A 20248-nucleotide genomic window follows, 5' to 3' on the forward strand; every position below is an offset into this window, starting at 1 on the left:
TTTGATGTGATTATTGTAGTAAATTCTTTGTCCAGGAAACTTGAAAGAAATGTACTCACCTTGATAATAAGAAAAAAAGACCCAAATATTCTGTACACCAGAAAATAAAGTGATTATTTGGTTGATAAGTAAAACTGAAGGGGACTCTAGGAATTGCTGAACATTTAATAGACCCATCCTAAGAACTTTGCTGTATTGGTTTAAGAAGACATTGGCAGGGTTGGATGTTCTTCAGTTTAACCTTTAACAAAAAACTCAAATCTTCCCTTCAAAACCGACTCCATATGCTGACTGTTTTGGTGACATTAACATTTTATTTTCAGTTACCCAGACATAAACCTTAATATTGGCCTACTGTTACAGTAATTTTCTTAAAAAATAGTTCTTTCTGATATGTTCATAATATATTTTGATCACAGTCCCCTCCAGTTACTTTCCTTTGTTCTCTATCCTCCCTTTCATGGACTCTCCTCTTCTTTGCAACTACTTCCTTTTCTATTTTGATACCATGGGTGTTAATATATATATACATGTTTTTTAAATTGACAACTGTCATAATTGTACACAAAAAACCATGGTAATTCCCCCCCCCTTTCCTCTTTGCAACTCCACTCTCCATCATACCTCTTCCCCTCTCAATCAGTCTCTTTTATTTTGATGTCATTATCCTTTTATCCTCTTATGATGGTCTTGTGTAGGTAGTGTCAGATACTCTGAGGTCATGGATATCCAGGCCATTTTGTATCTGGAGGAGCACGTTGTAAGGAGTCCTACCCTTCCTTTGGCTCTTATATTCTTTTCACCACCTCTTCTGCAATGGACCCTGGGCCTTGTAAGGCATGGTTCAGTGCTGAGCACTCCTCTGTCACCTCTCAGAACTATGGTGTCTTGTGAGTCATCCCAAGGTCCCTGTCATCTGAAAAGAGAAGCTTCTCTAACCAAAAGTGAGAGTAGCATTAATATGTGGGTATAAATATTAAGAGAAGTGCTTACTGGGCAGTTTGGTGAGCATAGTATATACATTTAGCCAGACACCAGCAGATGTTATACCCTTAGGGCTCATGACTTCCCTTGTCATAGGTTTTCAATATCAGGCATGTATTCCCTTCCTGTGGAGTGGTTGGTTTCCCCCATAACAGATGTGCCAATATGGCACCTGTTGGCTTATTTGGCCTGGTTGGCCTTTTTTTTTTATTATTTTTTTTATTTTTTTTGGTTTTTTGAAGTAGGGTCTCACTCTAGCTCAGGCTGACCTGGAATTTACTATGTAATCTCAGGGTAGCCTCGAATTCACAGTGATCCTTCTACCTCCTCCAGTGCTGGGATTAAAGGCGTGCGCCACCACGCCCGGCTGGTTGGCCATTTTTAAGACTCATATTGTCCCCTGCTGTTTATCTCCTCTGGTGATTTCTTTTCCATAGAACTGCATTTAGCATAGCTTTTTCCTGCTTTCTGTCAGCTGGTCTACACTGAGGAGGTTTTTAGCTCAGTTTCAGCAGGAGTTCTCAGTGACCTTGCGGCCCAAATATGTGGAGTCTCCAGCAATTGGGTTTTACCATCTATTCCTGGTGGGAAACCAAGAGCCTTATCAGTAGCCTGCAATTTTTTTTTTTTTTTTTTTTTTTTTTTTTGGTGGGGGGAGGTATCAGGGACCTCCCTGGCCAACAACTCACTGGAAAGTACCATCCCTGGCCCTGAAAATTTTCTGGTAACACTCTATGGCTACTGGGTGTGCTGTTGTCATTTTTTTCCTTTGCCTTCTTTGATCTTTCATAATGACTTGCTGATGGGCCCCTGTTATGCAGGTCTAATGCAGGTGACTTGCTCTTGTCCCCTCCAGAAGGTAGCATTCCAGAGCACTCCTCCCCATTGTTTGGTTCTTATTTTTAGAGAAAAAGATAATATGAATGAATGAACATGAATGGCTGGCTGCTGCAAATAACTCTAGACACCTGTGCCAGTTTGTGCATCTGGCTTTATGTGGGTGATGGGGTATTGAACCTGTGCTGTTAGGCTTTGCAAGCAAGTGCCTTTTACCCTTGAGCCATCTCTCTAGCTCTCCTGTGCATTCTTTTTACACCTCTTCTGCAATATTCCCTGAACCTTGTAGGGGTGGGATGTTTCATTTGGTGCTGAGTACTCAACTATCACTTCTCATCATTTTGATGAATTTTGAGTCTCTTTAGTAGTCACTATCATCTGCAAAAAGAAGCTTCTCTCACCAAAAGTGAGAGTAGCATTGATATATGGACATATACATAAATGGAGGGCATTTTTTATGGGCAAAACATCTGTTTTAGTCAAACAACACTAATAACTTCCCTCTTAGGGCCTGTGACCCTCCCAGCCATAGGCTTTTGACTAGGTTTTCAGTACCAGGTATGAATTCTCTTTCATGAAGTGGGGCTCAAGTCCAGTCAAAGAGCAGCTGATTACTTGCATAATAGTTGTGCCACTAATGCACCAGTGGGCACATCTTGCCTGGCTGGCCAGTTGTGTAACTTGCAGGGTCTACTTACTGCTGGTTAAGACTGTTAATGGCTTTTCTCCCCTAGCAGCCTGCATGGCATTTCTAGCACTGTGACAGCTAATCAGGGAGGAAGCTTCCAGCTCAGATCCAGCTTGATTTCTCAGTGTGCTGCAATGAAAACATGTGGTGTTTTAGCAGTAGGGTCTTACCATCTTGTTCTGGTGGGCAACCAAGAGCACTAGCAATGGCATGTATTGTTTTGGGGGCCTGAGAGGTCTCCCTGGCCAACAACTCACTGGGAGGTACTTTTAAGGTTTTGCCCTTAGCAGCCTGTAGTAGATGTCATTCTTGAGGATGGCACATGAGGTTATTCCCTTTATACTCACACACATGCATGTGCACACTCCACATGAATTCACACGTGCAAAATTTGGTACTGAGCACTTAACTGTCACTTCTTACCACTTTGACCAGTTTTGTGTCTCGTAATGAATTCTAGGTTTAAATTATTTTTTCCCTTCAGAATTCTGAAGATATTGTCCATGCTTTTCTACTTATCATTTTGAGAAATCTGCATGCCTCCCATCCATACTCCCATTCTCTCATCTCTTCCCTTTTCCCTTCCCTGCCATTTTCCTTCCCTTCCCACCTTTCCCTCACTTTGTTTTCTTTTCCTCCGTTTTCCCTTTCCCTTCCCTCTTCCCTTCCTTTCCTCTTTCTTTCGCTTCCTCCTTCCCTTCCCTTCCTCCTTCCCTTCCATCGTCCCAGGATTGAACCTAGGACCTCTTGTATGCTAGGCTACCACACAGAGCTATTTCCTAGACCCAACATTACAATTACTGATAGGAAAAATGTTTTGGGCCTTTCTGGAATTCTGTATAGTTACTATATTCTGAAATTTGAAGAGGAGATAACTTGGCTTGCGTCTATTTTTTTTTTCCCTGTATTTTTGTTGTAGCTTTATTTCAGTAATGATTATACTAGTCTGTTAGGGCTATTGTTAAGATACCACAGACTTGGGAGGCTTAAGCAAAGTCTATGTTCTCACAGTTCTAGAGACTGGACGTCTAAGATGATGGTGCCAATTAGAGTTAGTTTCTGATGAAACTTTATGGTTTAGAACATCATATGACTTCATTTAGCTTTTTTGTTTTGTTTTGATTTTTGCTTTAGTCCAGGCTGACGTGGGATTCATTATGTAGTCTCAGGTTGGCCTCACACACATGGTGATCCTCCTGCCTTTGCCTCCTGAGTGCTGGGATTAAAGGCGTGTGCCACTGTGCCCAGCATATCCATCCATCCATCCATCCACCCACCCACCCACCCACCCACCCACCCACCCACCCACCCACCCATCCATCCATCCATCCATCCATCCATCCATCCATCCATCTATCTTCTTCCCTCCCTCCCTCCCTCCCTCCCTCCCTCCCTCCCTCCCTCCCTCCCTTCTTTCTTTCTTTCTTTTCTTTGGTCTTTCAAGGTAGGGTCTCACTCTAGCTCAGGCTGACCTGGAATTCATTCTGTAGTCTCAGGGTGGCCTTGAACTCTTCAGTGATACCTTTGCTTCCTGAGTGCTGGGATTCAAGGCGTGCGCCACCACACCCTGCTTTCTTTTTCTTTTCTTTTTTGTTTTTTAAAATAATGTTTATTTATTTGAGTGTGTGTGTGTGTGTGTGTGTGTGTGAAAGAATGAATGGATGGGTGAATGGGCTGATAGGCATGCCAGGGACTCTTGTTGCTGCAAATGAACACCAAGTACTTGCACCACTTTTTGCATCTGGCTTATGTGGGTAGCTTGGGAATTGAACTCCAGGTCCCTATTTTCAAGCAGTTTCCTATAATCACTCAATAGGGCATTTTACAAACAATATTTTTAAGTTTGTTTATTTTGAGGGAAATAGAGAGAATGGACACATCTGGGCCTCTGGCCACTGTAAATGAACTCTAGACACAACATTGCACCACCTTGCGCATCTGGCTTACATCGTGGGTATTGGGGAATCAAACCTGGGATCTTAGGCTTTGTAGGCAAGTGCTTTAACACATTGAGCCATCTCTCCAGACTGAATTTCTTAATTTCTTTCTTTCTTTTTGAGTTAGGGTCTCACTGTAGCCCAGGCTGACCTGGAATTCATTCTGTAGTTCCAAGCTTGCCTCAAACTCACTGCAGTCCTACTACCTGTGTCTCCTGAGTGCTTGGATTCAAGGAATGTGCCACCCACCATGCTTGGCTTCAAACACAGTTTTTGTTTTTTTTGTCCTCCCCTCCTCTGTCCTCTGCCCTCCTTTTTCCACCTCCCCCCCCAATAGTTTTTGTTTTCATGTCATGTGTCCTTTATTCCCTCCCTCCAAACACCTCATTTAGCTTCATCAAATATACCCACTTTCCTACCCTCTTACTTACTTACATACATATATACATGCATGCATGCTTATATACATTAAAAGTTAGGATCTGCTTGAGAGAGTATATAATTATTATTGTTTTTCTCAAAGTATTTTACTTATTTATTTGAGAGAGAGAGAGGGAGGGAGGGAGGAATGAAGGGAGTGTGGGGGGGAGGCAGAGAGAAAGAATGGGCTTGCCAGGGCCTCCAGCCATTGCATACGAACTGCAGATGCATTCATGCTCTTGTGCATCTTGCTTACATGGGTCCTGGGGAATTGAACTGGGGTCCTTGGTCTTCACAGGTAAACATCTTAACTGCTAAGCCACTTCCCCAGCCTGATCTTTGTCTTTCTGGGTCTGTGTCACTTTGCTTAATTTAATACTTTACAGATCCATGTGTTTTCCTGTCATAATTTCATTTTTCTTTATTGCTGCCTAAAATTTAATTCCATGTATATCTGTATACACACACACACATGTGCCACATTCCCATTATCCTTTTGTCAGTTGATAGACATTTAGGCTGATTCTATTTCCTTTTGAGAATAATGCAGCTTAATTACCTCTTTAAAGGCTCGTTTTCCAAATATTCTCACATCCATCACATTGGGAGTTAGAACTTCAACATGAAAGGGGGATGTGATTCATTGTATAACAGTGGCTTCCTTTTTGTTTCCCCCACCCCCCGAAACTTCTGTCATTCGTGTCTCTCAGGCTAGTCTATATTATTCTCTCCCTCCCTCCCTCCCTCTGTCTCTGTTCAGAACAGCCTTAAACTTGAGATTCCTCTGTTTCAGTCTTTTGAGTGCAGGGATTACATAGGTCTGTGCCACTGTTTCTTGCTTCTTAGACGGCTTCTTTTCTTTTGCAGTGTGTGTGTGTGTGTGTGTGTGTGTGTGTGTGTGTGTGTGTGTGTAGGCAGGGTCTTGTTCTAGCCCAGGCTGACCTGGGATTCACTATGTAGTTTCAGGCTAGCCTTGAACTCACAGTGATCCTTCTGCCTCAGCCTCCTGAGTATTGGATTAAAGGTATGAGCTGCCATGCCCAGCAGTAGACTACTTCTAATTTTCTGATGTTCCTTTTTCTTCTTTTTTTGTTTTTTTCAAGGTAGGGTCTCACTCTAGCCCAGGCTGACTTGGAATTTACTATGTAGTCTCAGTCTGTCCTTGAACTCATGGCAGTCCTACCTTCGCCTCCCAGGTGCTGAGATTAAAGGCGTGTGCCACCATGCCTGTTAATTTTCTTTTTTCATGTCCTCTTTTTGCTCAATCTTATTTGGAAGATGTCCTTTCTTTTCCAAACTTTCTGTTGAGTTCTTTTTTTTCTGTAAAGATTGATTTTTTGAGGTTTATGTGTTCATGTGCAGGTGTGGGTGCATACATGCTATGGTGCCTTGTGGAGGTCAGAGGACCATTTGGGGAGTAGTTGATCTTTATCTTCTTTTGAGGTAGAATATCTCATTCTTTTTTTTTTTTTTCTTTTTTTTTGGCTTTTTGAGGTAGGGTCTCACTCTAGTCCAGGCTGACCTGGAATGCACTATGTAGTCTCGGGTGGTCTTGAACTCAAAGTGATCCTCTTACCTCTCCCTCCCCAGTGCTGGGATTGAAGGCGTGCCACCATGCCTGGCTTCTCTCATTCTTGGTGCTGTTGTCTGGTTGCTGGTGTTTCTGCTTCCTATCTCAGCCAATGGGGTTACCGAAGCCTGTCCAGGACTCCTGGCTTTTCTGTAGCTTGAGTGGTGGGTGCTTTATTCACTGAGTCATCTTCCCAACCCCCAAGTTCCTTTTTTTACATAGCAGCTCTTGCCCTTTGCAAGAGATGCCATATAATATCTCTGATTTCTCAGGCTATAAATGGCTTTTTTTTTTTAAGCTTCTTGTAATTTGGTTTTCTCTGTTTGCTTTAGTCTCTTTGATGTCTGAGGCTTACTGTAGGTGTGAATAATCTTTGGGTGATTAATAAGTAAGCTAAATGGATTAGTGTGCCTGTGCCTGCTTTTGTTTAAAAAATATTTTTATTTGCAGAGAGAGAGAATGGGACTGGGACTGAATGGCACACCAGGGCCTCTTGGCATTGCAAATGCGTGCGTGCGCCACTTAGTGTATCTGATATTACATGGGCACTGGGGACTAAAACAAGAACTACCAGGCTTTACAAGCAGGTGCCATTAACCATGGAGCAGTTCTCCAGCCCTTTTTTAAAAAATTTTGTTATTTTTGGCTGAGTCAGGGTCTCCATGTAGCCCCGGCTGACCTGGAATTCACTATGCAGTCCTGGGCTGGCCTTGAACTTACAGCAGTCCTCCTACTTCTGCCTCCTGATTGCTGGGATTAAAGGTGTGCGCTACCACACCCGGCAATAATTGTGTATCTTTTCTTTTTTTAAAATTATGGTGTTCGTTTGGAGGTATCTTTTTTTTAGGTCCATGTTCATTTTATTAATGTTTCTATAATTTCTTGACATTATACAACAGTGTTTACAATTAAATTTCACACTGAAGACAAACACTATTTGGCTTAGAGAACAGAAAGCTGAGTGACTTACATCCTTCATGTCAGACACATATTTCAACAGCTTAAGTAAACCTTTTATGCCTTCTGCATTTCTGCATCAGTGTGTGTGTGTGTGTGTGTGTGTGTGTGTGTGTGTGTGTGTGTGTGCGCGCGCGCGCGTGTGTTTCCCCTTTTCAGGAAAGTGAAATTAGTAAGAATTAAATGAATCTGTGGACATATGGCTCAAACCTCAAGCAAAGCTAAGCCTCCCTAAGTGATGAGGCCAACGGTAGAAACTCTGAGCTTCTCTTTTACCTACTGGCACTAGTATCACGTCCTGCTCTTTCTTCTCCTGAGCTGAGCCCTCCCTGAAATCAAGGTCAGTAAAGATTAAGTGAACAACAAAATGTCACTAAATTGTCCATCCCTGTTTCACACTTCTTAAAATGTAGGTAGGCTTTTCAGACTGCATCCTGTTTGACTGCCTCCAGCAGCTTGTTTGGAGGTATCTTGTTACTGTTTCCTTATGTTGCTTATGTCCCTGTGTTGGAATTTGTGCATCTGATAGCCCTCTGCCAGTTTATGAATGACTTATGGTGAAGGACTTTTTGTTGCCAGTGTTTCCTAGAGTGTTGGTTGGATGTGTTTGTTGCATTGGCTTTGATTCCAGGTGTAGTCTGTATAGTTTTTATCAGTTACAGTTAATTTTAGCAATGTCTGCAGGTATTCTAGGGACCCTGGGTTTGAGGATTGTGGGCTGCGCGTACTCTAGGATGTCACTCACTTGGACAAAGTGGGTTTGCTAGTAGCTCCAGGTGTGGTATGTCCAGCTGTTAGTATAGGGTGCTCATATCTTCCCACAGGCCATGTGCGAGCAAACTTACCCCAGTGGGCTTAGGTGGGTGTGACACAGCATGGTTGGTAGAGGGGAGCAGAGTGTGGTGCCTGCCAGTGTCTGAGGGCTGCTTGTGGTCAAGCCTCACCAGAGGGTTCAGATGAGCACCCTGTCAGGTAGCTCAGCCCAGCCACAGGGGTGGGTGAACATGGCTGTTTAGCATCAAGGTCAAATTTCTTAGAAACATCAACTCAACTTCTTGGGACCACAGGATGCTTCCTGGGGGCCTTGGCAAGTGAAGTCTGTCAGGAAAGGTGCTCTACTGTCTCTTGGGGTCACAGGTGGGTGGGACTACTTTTGGGCAACTGTTAGCCAAACTGCTCACTGAAGGCTTTATTTATTTATTTATTGTGATCTTTTGAGGCAGGGTCCCACCCTAGCTCAGGCTGACCTGGAATTCACTATGTAGTCTTAGGGTGGCCTCAAAGAACTCAAGTGATCCTCCTGCCTCTGCCTCCTGAGTGCTGGGATTAAAGGCATGTGCCACCACACTGGGCTTCACTGAAGGCTTTTGATGTGCATGGTGTGACCATCCAGCTACTGCTAGGGCATTGGGAGGGAGGGAGGGAGGGAGGGGGAGGGAGAGGGAGAGGGGGAGTGCGTGCGTGTGTGTGTGTGTGTGTGTGTGTGTGTGTGTGTGTGTTTGGAATAGAGAGCTGGATTGAAGGTGCTGTTGGAGGCAATTGCCTAGATACCTTATATGACCCTGGATGAGTGGGGTTTTAAGATGGCTGTATTTGGAAAGAACCTGGATGTAAGGAGGGTACATCGTGACTGGGCTCTTTTTCCGTGGTAATGCAATGGTGTAGAAGCCAAACTGAGTTCAGATGTCTGTGGCATAAGTAAGGAATACCTTGGCTTCTTGCTTATTTGTTACTCTTTCCTGACTTTCAGGGTTGATCTCAAATGCTGTGTCTTTAGTTCCTTTTTAAAAAATATTTTATTTATTTTTTATTTATTTGACAGAGAAGGAGAGGGAGGGGGAGAGAGAGAGAGAATGGGCATGCCAGCGACTCCAGATGTGTGCATCCCATTGTGCATCTGGCTGATGTGGGTCCTGGGAAATCAAACCTGGGTCCTTTGGCTTTACAGGCAAATGCCTTAACTGCTAAGTCACCTCTCCAGCCTCCCCTCCTTTTTTTTTTTTTTTTTTTTTTTTTAATGAGGCCACTGTATGTTTTCATACCTCTCTCACATTCCCACTATACCCACTATACTCCCAACACTACTTCAAATACTTTAGTAAATTAGCTGTTGTTTTTTCCCCTGTGGAGGGAGGGAAATGTGCCAGGCACCTCCATTCAGCCACTTTAAATCGCCCTAATGTGAAATTGTAAAGAGTAAAAAAGCAAAATGTTAGAAGTCACAGAAAATAGTATCTATGTCCATTGTTTTGCTTTGTCATGGAAGTGCAGAACTGAGGTTCATAGACATTGAAGAATGGTGGAAAGGAAGCTGGGCACAGTGAATCACAGCTGGAGTCCCAGCTATTTGGGGGCTAAAGTTGGACAGAGTTTGAGATTAGCCTGAGCAACATAGTAGACTCTTAAGTAAAAAATAATCGCAAAAATGGGGAAACCACTGCTACTGAGGCAACTGAGGTAGTGGTGGAAGTGGAGGTCAGAGCAATACAAATTACGGGAAGTGCCTGTGAGGCATTGGCTGTCTGAATAAACTACCTATTGTACTGATGTAGCAGCAACAGCAGCTGATGGCATGCACTGTTTTTGGATACAAAGTGAACACAAGTATGTATCAGCTTAACTTGACAAACTTTATAATGACCTGTCACGTGTGTATCTTACTTAAAGTTCTCCCCTCTAGAAAGTATTCTGTTTACTATTTCCAGAGCTCTACTTCAGGTTAGCCTGTGAGGCCAGAGCCGTATTAGGGACCAATTTTATTTTATTTTCTGGGGGATAAAAAGGGTTTATTTTGGTTTATAGACATGTGGGGAAGCTCCATGGTGGCAGTGAAAAACAACAACATGAGCAGACAGTGGACATCACCTCATGGCCAACATCAGATGGACAACAGTAACAGGAGAGTGTGCCAAACACTGGCAAGAGGAAGCTGGCTATAACACCCATAAGCTTGCCTCCAACAATACACTGCCTGCAGGAGGCATTAATTCCCAAATCTCCATCAGCTGGAAATCTAGCATTCAGAATACCTAAGTTTATGGGGACACCTGAATCAAGCCACCATATTCTGCCCATGACCCCCATAAACTGATAACCATACATGATGTAAAATGCAATACATTCATCCAACTTTAAAAGTTAGGGACCAGGGCTGGAGAGATGGCTTAGCGGTTAAGCGCTTGCCTGTGAAGCCTAAGGACCCCGGTTCGAGGCTCGTTTCCCCAGGTCCCATGTTAGCCAGATGCACAAGGGGGCACACGCGTCTGGAGTTCGTTTGCAGAGGCTGGAAGCCCTGGCGCGCCCATTCTCTCTCTCTCCCTCTATCTGTCTTTCTCTCTGTGTCTGTCGCACTCAAATAAATAAATAAAAAATTAAAAAAATATAAAAAAAAAATAAAAGTTAGGGACCAGTTTTATTATCAGGTTACCCAGTGCCAGATCGGAAGATCTGCTTCCCACTGCTGCTCTGTAGCCTAGACCTATGGACCCTGCCTGTAAAGACTGAACTGTATCTATAGAAATGTGTCATCTTTTCGTAACACTTCTTACAATGGAAAGTGCTAATTTTACTACACTTTTTGGTGTCTTGGTAAATTAATGTATGCTATTTTACACTCGATCTTAGCTAAAAGGCTGAGAAGCTATGTATGGTATTTTGCATAGGTCTTGAATCTACCATGGTCTAAGCTATTCAAGGCTTGAAATAGAATTTTAACGTCCTTCCCCCAAATAGCTCAATTATAATAGCCAAAATACAGAAATAACTCAAATGCCCACCAGTTGATAAATAGGTCAGTGAAATAGGATATTATTCAGCACTAAACGGACTGAAATACTAATCCATGTTATAGCATGGATAAACCTTGGAAACATTCTTGGAAACATTGTGCTGTGAAAGAACCCAGTCATAAAAACTACAATATTGTATGATACACACTTTAATTTGCATAAACCTTACAACATAATGCTAAAGATATAAAAAGACCTCACATGTGTGATTCTGTTTGTGTGAACTGTTCAGGAAATGTAAATCTCTTAAGACCAAGTAAAGTAGTGGTTGCTGGGAACTGGGAGTGGGGAGGATAAGAAAGTGGAAAGTGACTGTTCAAGGACATGATACTTCTTTATGGAATAATGACATTGACTTGTAACGGTTGTACAGCTTTCTGGATCTACTAAAAAGTACTGTATACTTTAAATAGGTGAGTTTTCTAGCATATGAATTATATTTCAGTAAAACTTACAAAAATGTGATAAATGTAAAATGTAATGTAGTAGTAAGATGTATAGCTGAATGACTGCCTGCCTGCCTTAGTGCCACAGCAGAAGACTGAAGATGTATCCTGTATGAGTGCTGCAGTGTGCATTTGAGGATGGATACTAGCAACAGTTAAAGGACAGATGTCCCAGAGAAATCTCCTGACTAAAGTAAAGTGCCAGTATTGTACCCTTATTGAGCCTCATTTCTTGCTCCCATTATCTTGGCAGTTACATGATAATTGAGGAGTTCTTAGAGCTGGGTGTGGTCACATATGTCTGTAATCATAGTACTCAGAGACAGAAGGATAGAGTTCAAGGCCAGTCTGAACTACATAGTGAGATTATTTAAAAATGAGAGAATGCTTCAGTTTGAGCAATCAAGCATCACAGGAGGGAAACTTTCCATATAAGAAAAAAGGGCTGTGGAGATAGCTCTGTCAGTAAAGTGCTTGCCTTGAAAGCATGAGGACTTGAGTTAGATCTCAGAACCCATGTAAAAATTCTGGATATGGGCCAGGAAGATGGCTCAGTGGTTAAAGGAACATGTTTGCAAAGACTGTTGGCCTGGATTTTATTCCCCAGCACTCAAAATTACATGGTGCATGAATTTGCAATGAGACCTTGGTGTGTGCATTAAAAAAAAAAAAAAAAAAAAAAGCGGATGTGGTGGCATGTGCTTGTCATCCCAGAGCTGGGGGTTCAGATACAGGAGGGTGCCAGGGGCTTGCTGGCCAACCGGTGTGGACTAACTGGTAAGTGGTATAAGCTGTAGGCCAACCAATGAGAGACACATCTCAAAAAAAAAAAAAAAAAAAAAGGTGGATGACATTCCTGAGGAACAACATTTAAGGTTGTCCTCTACCTCCATACACATGCCCACATATGCACACATTTGTGTTGTTAAAAAAAAATAGGAAAATAGAATTTGGATTAATCAGAATGAAAAAAAAAAGTCCTTGAAAGAGTGTACAAAAGTAACAAAATAATAAAGGATGCAAGTTAGCTGACCTTTCCACAAAGAAAATAGAAAGCAAATGATAAATTTAAAGTCACTCTAAGGAGCTGGAGAGATGGCTCAGGGGTAAGCGTGCTTGCTGTGCAAACATGAGGACCTGAGTTGGATTACAGCACCCATATAAAAAAGTTGAGCATAGCCATTTGTGCTTGAAACAACACAAGGAGACAGCAGGACTGAGGCAAGGCCCAGGTTCAGGGAGACTGTCTCAGTGAACTAAGGTGGAAGAGCAGTACAGGAACACATACCCATGTCTTCTTCTGGCCTTTGTACCTGTGTGCATGGGGTTTGTGCATTTGCATATACATGTAAATAACACATGCCAAAAAAAAGTTGACTTAAAAGGTCAACTTCTAAATAATAAGTGCTCGTGGAAAAGAACACAGAAAAAACATAAAAAGCAAAGAAATTAAATTTACCAGTAAAATGTTGAAGAAAAATGCCCTCAGTTGAGGAACATTATTTTCTAGACTGAGAGTCTTTTTGGGTGTCCTGGAAAAATGAATGGAAGTAGATATATATTTTTATTTAGGGTCTAGTCAGGAGAATGAGAACCAAACAACTTATATAACTTAATATGAAGAATTGTTGGGGCTGGAGAGATGGCTTAGTGGTTAAGGTATTTGCCTGCAAAGCCAAAGGATCCTGCTTTGATTCCCCAGGACCTACAGAAGCCAGATGCACAAGGGGGCTCATGCATTTGGAGTTTGTTTGCAGTGGCTGGAGGCCCTGGCATGCCCAGTCTCTCTATCTCTCTCCCTCCCTTTTTCTCTCTCTCAAATAATAAATAAAATATATTAAAGAGAATTGTTTATCCAGATGTTATGTTTTGAATTATATGTTCCCCCCTCTGCAGGTGGTATGTTGAAGCCCCAGTCCTCTTAGAATATGACCTTATTTGGAAAGAAGGCTCTTTACAGAAGTAATCAAGTTAAATGAAATGTAGACACAAATGCATAGAGAAAGCCAGGGAGAAAATGGTCGTCGTATTAAGCAATGTCCAAGACTAAGAAGCTAAGAGTGAGCTGGGAATAGATCCTCCCTTAACATTTTCAGAGGGAACTGGCCCTTGTCAGTATATCGGTTTTGGACTTCTGGCCTCCAGAATTGAGAGACAGTTTCTGTTGTTTTATTTACAAGGATGCCCTGGACAACTAATACAACAATAGATGATTGGAATAAACACAATGATTAGGTATGGTGGTACATGCATGTAAACCCTTGTAATCCTAGAATTTGGCTGAGTAAGCCTGGAGAATCTGAGGATTGTTAGTTTGAGGCTAGCCTGGCCTGTATAATGAGACCCACCCTGTCTCATAAAGAAAGAAAAAAGATGATTGAAGGAAGTATCACAGAGAAAGTAATTTTGGAAAAGTAATAACCGGCCCTAGGGATGGAGTAACAGGGATTGGGATTACTGGAAGTTAGAAGTTTGAAGAGCAGCCCAGAGGAGCTAAAACTCAATTTCTGAGGAGCAGTTGTTATCAGGAAGTAACGGTATCATAGGAAGTGTGATGAGGTTGTTCTGAAAATGCTAGGCAAAACACAAAATGCCAAAAGCAATAGTTTTGAAGCCAAGGGACAGACATTGTGAAATTTCACATTATGTAGGACACAGGTTTACAGCCTTCCAAGGATAGTATGAGAAATGAGTTACATTCAATTTAGTATTCTCAGCTGTAACCTTGCAAGATAGAATGTAGCTGGGTGTGGTGCTACACACTGTAATTCCAGCATCTGGATGGTGGCCAGGAAGATCAGGCATTAAAGGGCAGTCTCTCTTACATAGCAAGTTTGAGGCCAGCTTGGGGCTGAATGAGACCCTGGCTCTAAAAACAAAACAAAACAAAAACAAGCAAACAATTTAGAATAAAGATACTTAAGACAAGCAAAATTTCTCTTTCCAGTGCCCTTTTCCACATGTGATTTGGTGCCAAAAAGGAGTAAACTTCAACAAAGGTAAGGCAAATAAGAACCAGGAGATTAAATTCTAGAGAGATAAAGGGACTCCCTAAGGTGATAATAGCAAATTCCCTGAATGTTAAATTATTAGCAGTTTTAAACTGTGTAAATTTGAGTATGACAGAAGGTTCTGGTGAAACCGTATCAGTAAAATTAATAGAAAATCTGATGGAGGAAGTTTATATGAAGACTTTAGAGTTTAACTAGTGATGCCTTTTATATTGGTTTTAGAACGTCACTTGGGAATTAGTAGTATTACTGGTATCTAATTGACAAATTTATGTATTCAGGCAAGCTCTGAGCTTAGTCCTGTGTTAATCAACTGCTGTGAAAAACCACTCCTTGCGTGAGTGCTGTGAAGACAGTAGTATGCTGGGCATGGTGGCTCACGCCTTTAATCCCAGCACTTGAGAGGCAGAGGTAGGTGAATTGCTGTGAGTTTGAGGCCACCCTGAGACTATGTGGTGAATTCCAGGTCTGCCTGAACTAGAGCAAAACCCTACCTCGAAAACCCAAAAATGACAATGAAAATAAATACAGTAGTACTTTTCTTTTGCTCATGTATCTGCCATTTGGAGTGGGGCTTGGATAAAGGGGGCTTCTGTTTTATGTGCTCCCTTGGTGCCTGGAATTTTTAAGCTGCTTTAGTTACTGTCAAGTTGCTGTTAACATTGGCCTGGGAGTTCCTCGGCTGTGGGTTGAAGCTGTTCACGGGCTTCTTGGGCTTCATCATAGCATGGTGGCTGGACTTCAAGAATAAGCAATCTATATATTGTCCTGCGTGATTCACTTCTGCTGTAGCTAGCCAAGAACGGGAACAGTAAGTGTCCCCTCCTCTGATAAGTGGGGTCAAAGTCACACGAGGAGCTGTTTTTGGATATTATCATAGCCATCTTTGAAAAACCTAATTTGCCACATATACTGAGCATTATCTGTGATGCTGCTGCTCATGTTTCATAACTATCAGCAAATTCTTGATTTCTTTATTCTAACTTGTGTTTGAGTCACATCCACCATCTGCATTTGTCCATTCTTCTGTCTTCCTACTTCATTGAATGCTATTTCTGTCTACTTAGTTGCTAAAAGCCCTGTGTCATACGTGATACCTTTCTTTTCCGTATTCTAGTTCAATCGCTTTACTTGGATTGTTGGTCTCTTAACTTACTTTATTTATTTATTTATTTATTTTTAGTTTTTGAGGTAGGGTCTCATTCTAGTCAAGGCTGACCTGGAACTCACTATATAGTCTCAGGGTGGCCTCGAACTCATGGCGATCTTCCTACCTCTGTCTCCTGAGTGTTGGGATTAAAGGCGTGTGCCACCACACCTGGCTCTTAACTTACTTTTTTAAATTGTTATAAAAGTCACCTTGAAAAGTTGTTTCTTTTTTTCTTTTTCTTTTTTGAAACAGTCTTTATTATCAACCAAGGCTGCTTTTGGAACTTGGGATCTACCTGCTTCAGTCTCATCTTAAATATTAATATTAAGCTTTTTATTGATAACTTCCATACACATAGACAATATATACCATGATCATAATCCTCTCCCCCCACTCTCCCTCTTCCCCGATCCCACCAACCACTGAGTCCCTTCTTTCCAACTAGTCTTTCTTCTATTTTGATGTCATCATTTATTTTTCCCTCCTATTAAGCAGGTCTTGTGTAAATAGCATCAGCCACTGAGGTCATGAATGTCAAGGCCAGAAAATGGAGATTTTGATACAAATTACAAAATAGGTGGCCCTCAAAGACATTAAGTGTGATAACCAGGTTACAAAAGGGCAATTGCTGTATGATTTCACTTGTGAGCAAACAATTTTAATGCAAAAGAAAGCAAAATAGTAAGTGGTTGCCAGGTGCTAGGAGGCAGGGGCTGGGGGTCTGTTTAATGGGTATGAAGTTTACATATTGCAAGAATTGAAAAATATTTGAGACTGACTGCCCAGCAACATGGATATACTTTGCCTAAGTGACTGGATGCAGCAAAGATGTTCCAGCCTGGACAGTGAGTTTGAAAGTAATACAAACTTCTACTGTGTTAAGTCACTAGGATCTGTGGTTTATTAAACTTGTTAGCATATCATGTGACTAATGTAAAAGTCTTAAAAACATTTCTCTGGCTGCTGTATGAAGGAATTAAAACAAATAAAAGCAAAAAGACCAGTTGAGACTTAACAAATCTGGGAGCCTGAGCCCGCCCAAGTTTGATACCCACAGTATCTGTGTAAGCAGTTAGGCATGGCCATGCACGTCTGTAACCCCAGTCCTGTGGGCTGCAGAAATGGGAGAATTACTGGGGCATGTGAGTGGGGGGAGGTAATGGGTGGAGGAGGAAAGGTAAAAGCAAGCCTTGGAATAAACAAGAGGCTCCATCTTGAAGAAAAACAGGCAGGTGAACGATGGAGGAGCAGTGGAATTCTTCTCTGGCCTATGCAGGCACATGCACATGCATGTGCACACACACAAAAAATTGTTTTCTTAAATGTGCCCTTTGCTAAAAAAGGTGTCTGTCTTGCTTGCTATGGTATCCAGCAGCACCTAGCTAAGTAGTTAGCATGCACTAATTATTTACTAAATGGGTTTTAAGAATGAATGGCTATTGAATAGAACAGACTGGAGGCTGGAGAGAATAAATTATAATCAAGTGTTCTTAAGGTAGGTGAATTGCTGAAGGATTGAATTTTTAGTGGTTGGGAGCTCCCGGGCACAATTGGTTAGTATGGGGTACTTGTGCAGAAAAGGCTGCATGAGAGACATTGCAGAGGAAAAATGAACACAAATCAATGTATAGCTTAAGGGAAGTTGAAAGGGAAGATTTATAATTAACAGTACTGGAAAAGATGATGGAAGACCTGCAGTTTGAAGGTCATGATGAGTTGATACTGGTCCATGTTGAGTTTAAAGTGTTAGCAAGACATTTAAGTAGAAATAATGAAGAACAGTGGCTTGGATAAGAAAACAAAATGGGAATTACGGATTTGGGAGTTAACCAGCAAAAGTGAAAGTGATGAGGCAATGAAAGTAAATGTTAACAAAACATAAGGTGTGTATTGAGTAGAACAGATGGCTTGAGAAGGAGGTCAAAGAGAAGTCAGGAATAGAAATCAGAGGTAGGGGGTGGAGGGATGGCTTAGCGATTAAGGCGCTTGCTTGCAAAGCCAAAGGACCCTGGTTTGATTCCCCAGAACCCACATTAGTCCAATACACAGGGGGGCACACATGTCTGGAGTTTGTTTGCTATGGTGTGCCCATTCATTCTCTCACTCCCTTTCTCTGTCAAATAAATAAATAAAAATTAAAAAAGAAATAGAGGTAGGTAAAAGGGGGGAGGAAGAGAACCAATTCAATATAGGGTTAGGGAAAACAGCAGAGAATTTCAAGAAAGAGGGTTAGCTTATCTGCTTCTTGTGGTGTGCCTTTGAAGCTGCTGAAATGTTAACTTCATTGGTACTTTGAGGTCAGAGCTTGCTTCTCTCTGAGAAAGTATAGCTTGAGTATTATAAGGGGTAGAATTTTAAGTTTCTATAGAAATATATGCTGAAATATTTATAGATAAAATATTTTTATCCTGACTGGCTGGCTGCTTCAGGTTCTGCTTGCAGAATATTACTTTTAGTTAAATTGTGTTTGGTATAATTAATTGTGTTTGGCTTGCATTAAAAAAAGCTAGATTTAAAACTCAAGTTCAAAGTATGCTCAGAACAAAAGAATTAGAATTACCTTTACCTCCATAATATAAATAGCTATTCAAGATTAGCCAATACATATAAATATGTCACATTTTCAAGATCATTGTTTAACTGCTGATTTTGTTGTATTATATGCTCTTCATTCATTGTTAATACCACCAATAAATATAATTATAAATAAATCCTCAACAAAAAAATACTTTTACAGGCGTACATGGTTAGAGATAAAAGGATTTTATTTCACAGTAATACAGTGAGGAATTGGGAATTCTTGGACGTGGAAAAATGCCCTTGACTTGATGATTGTAGCTGGGTAATGAGTTTATTTATTTATTTATTAAAATATTTATTTGCAAGCAGAGAGAATGGAAGGGGTGGGGGATGGGCTTGCCAGAGCCTTTTTGCCACTGCAGATGAACTTCAGACACATGCCATTTTGTGCATCTGACCTTAGTTCGGTGCTGGGGAATTGAACCTGGGCCAGCAGGCTTTGCAAGCAAACTCCTTTAACTGCTGAATCATCTCTCCAGCCCGAGTTTATTTTTATTTAAAAACTTTTTTTCTTTGAGACAGTCTCATGGATCCTAGGCTGGCCTCAACTTACCCTATAACTTGAGGATGACCTGTCTGTTCCACCTCCCAAGTGCTGATATTACAGGCATGTGCCACCATGCCAGGTTTCAAGTAATGAGGTTAAATGTTTCATTTTATCTTAAATGTATGCTTTATTTAAAAAAATATTACTTATTTGCAAGGAGAAAGAAAAATGAGATGAGACGAGAAGGGGTATACCAGGGCCTCTAATGCATGTATTGCTTTCTGTATCTGGCTTTACATGGCTACTGGGGATGCCAGACTTTGCAAGCAAGTACCTTTAACTGATGAACCATTCCTCCAGCCCCTAATATTGCCTTAGATTTTGTAAAATAAAAGTTATAAAATTGAGAATTAGATTTACTTCTTATCTATGACCTTGGGCGAGTTCTTTGAACTTTGGAAGGCTTTGTTCTCCAGTTACAAATGGTAATAGTAATTTTACTTCATGTAGTTGCTGTGTAGATGAATTTTTTTTTTTTTAAATCAGAGTTGTAACACTGGCACTTTATTTTATTTTTTATTTTAATTATTTATTTGAGAGCGACAGACACAGAGAGAAAGACAGATAGAGGGAGATAGAGGGAGAGAGAGAGAATGGGCGCGCCAGGGCTTCCAGCCTCTGCAAACAAACTCCAGATGCGTGCGCCCCCTTGTGCATATGGCTAACGTGGGACCTGGGGAACTGAGCCTCGAACCGGGGTCCTTAGGCTTCACAGGCAAGCGCTTAACCGCTAAGCCATCTCTCCAGCCCGTAGATGAATGTTTTAAAACACTTAGCAGATTTTGTGAACTGTCCACTGAACACTTTAATTATTTATTTAGGGGATAGAGAGGAAAGAGAGAGAGAGAATGGGTCCACTAGGGCCTCCAGCCACTGCAAACATACTCTAGATGCATGTGTCACCTTCTTCCCCTAGCTTTACATGGGTACTGGAGAAACAAACCTGGGTCCTTCCTCTAAACACTTGAAGTACAATATGTCAAGATTCTATAGTTAGGCATCAAGATTAATGAGTTTGCAGAAATGTATTAATCGTTGGTGTGACACTTGCGTCCCCCTTGTGCATCTGGCTAACATGGGTCCTGGGAAATCGAACCTTGGTTCATTTTCTTGATGTTTTTTTTTTTTTTTGCTCTGCAGAAACATTCAAATTTCATGTAGTCCTCTTTGTTGATTCTTAGAGCTATTTCCTATGTCCTCTGTGTTCACCTAATGCTTTATCATTTATTTTCTTCAGGAATATTGTTTATTAGTTTTGGTCATAATTTTGGAACTATCCAGTATTTGAAATTATTATTACTCAAAAGTATAACAAATTGCACCCTATCTCTGA

The 20248-nt window shown here is 41.4% G+C and overlaps 1 protein-coding gene across 2 annotated transcripts in view; it reads left to right on the forward strand.

Annotated features, from left to right (window-relative positions):
* The window catches only part of Nck1 (NCK adaptor protein 1), a 53496-nt gene that overhangs the window by 1703 nt on the left and 31545 nt on the right, over positions 1-20248 (forward strand). The gene's annotated exons all lie outside the window — the stretch shown is intronic.

This window comes from Jaculus jaculus, chromosome 17, assembly GCF_020740685.1.
Source record: "Jaculus jaculus isolate mJacJac1 chromosome 17, mJacJac1.mat.Y.cur, whole genome shotgun sequence".
Taxonomy (NCBI): Eukaryota; Metazoa; Chordata; class Mammalia; order Rodentia; family Dipodidae; genus Jaculus; species Jaculus jaculus.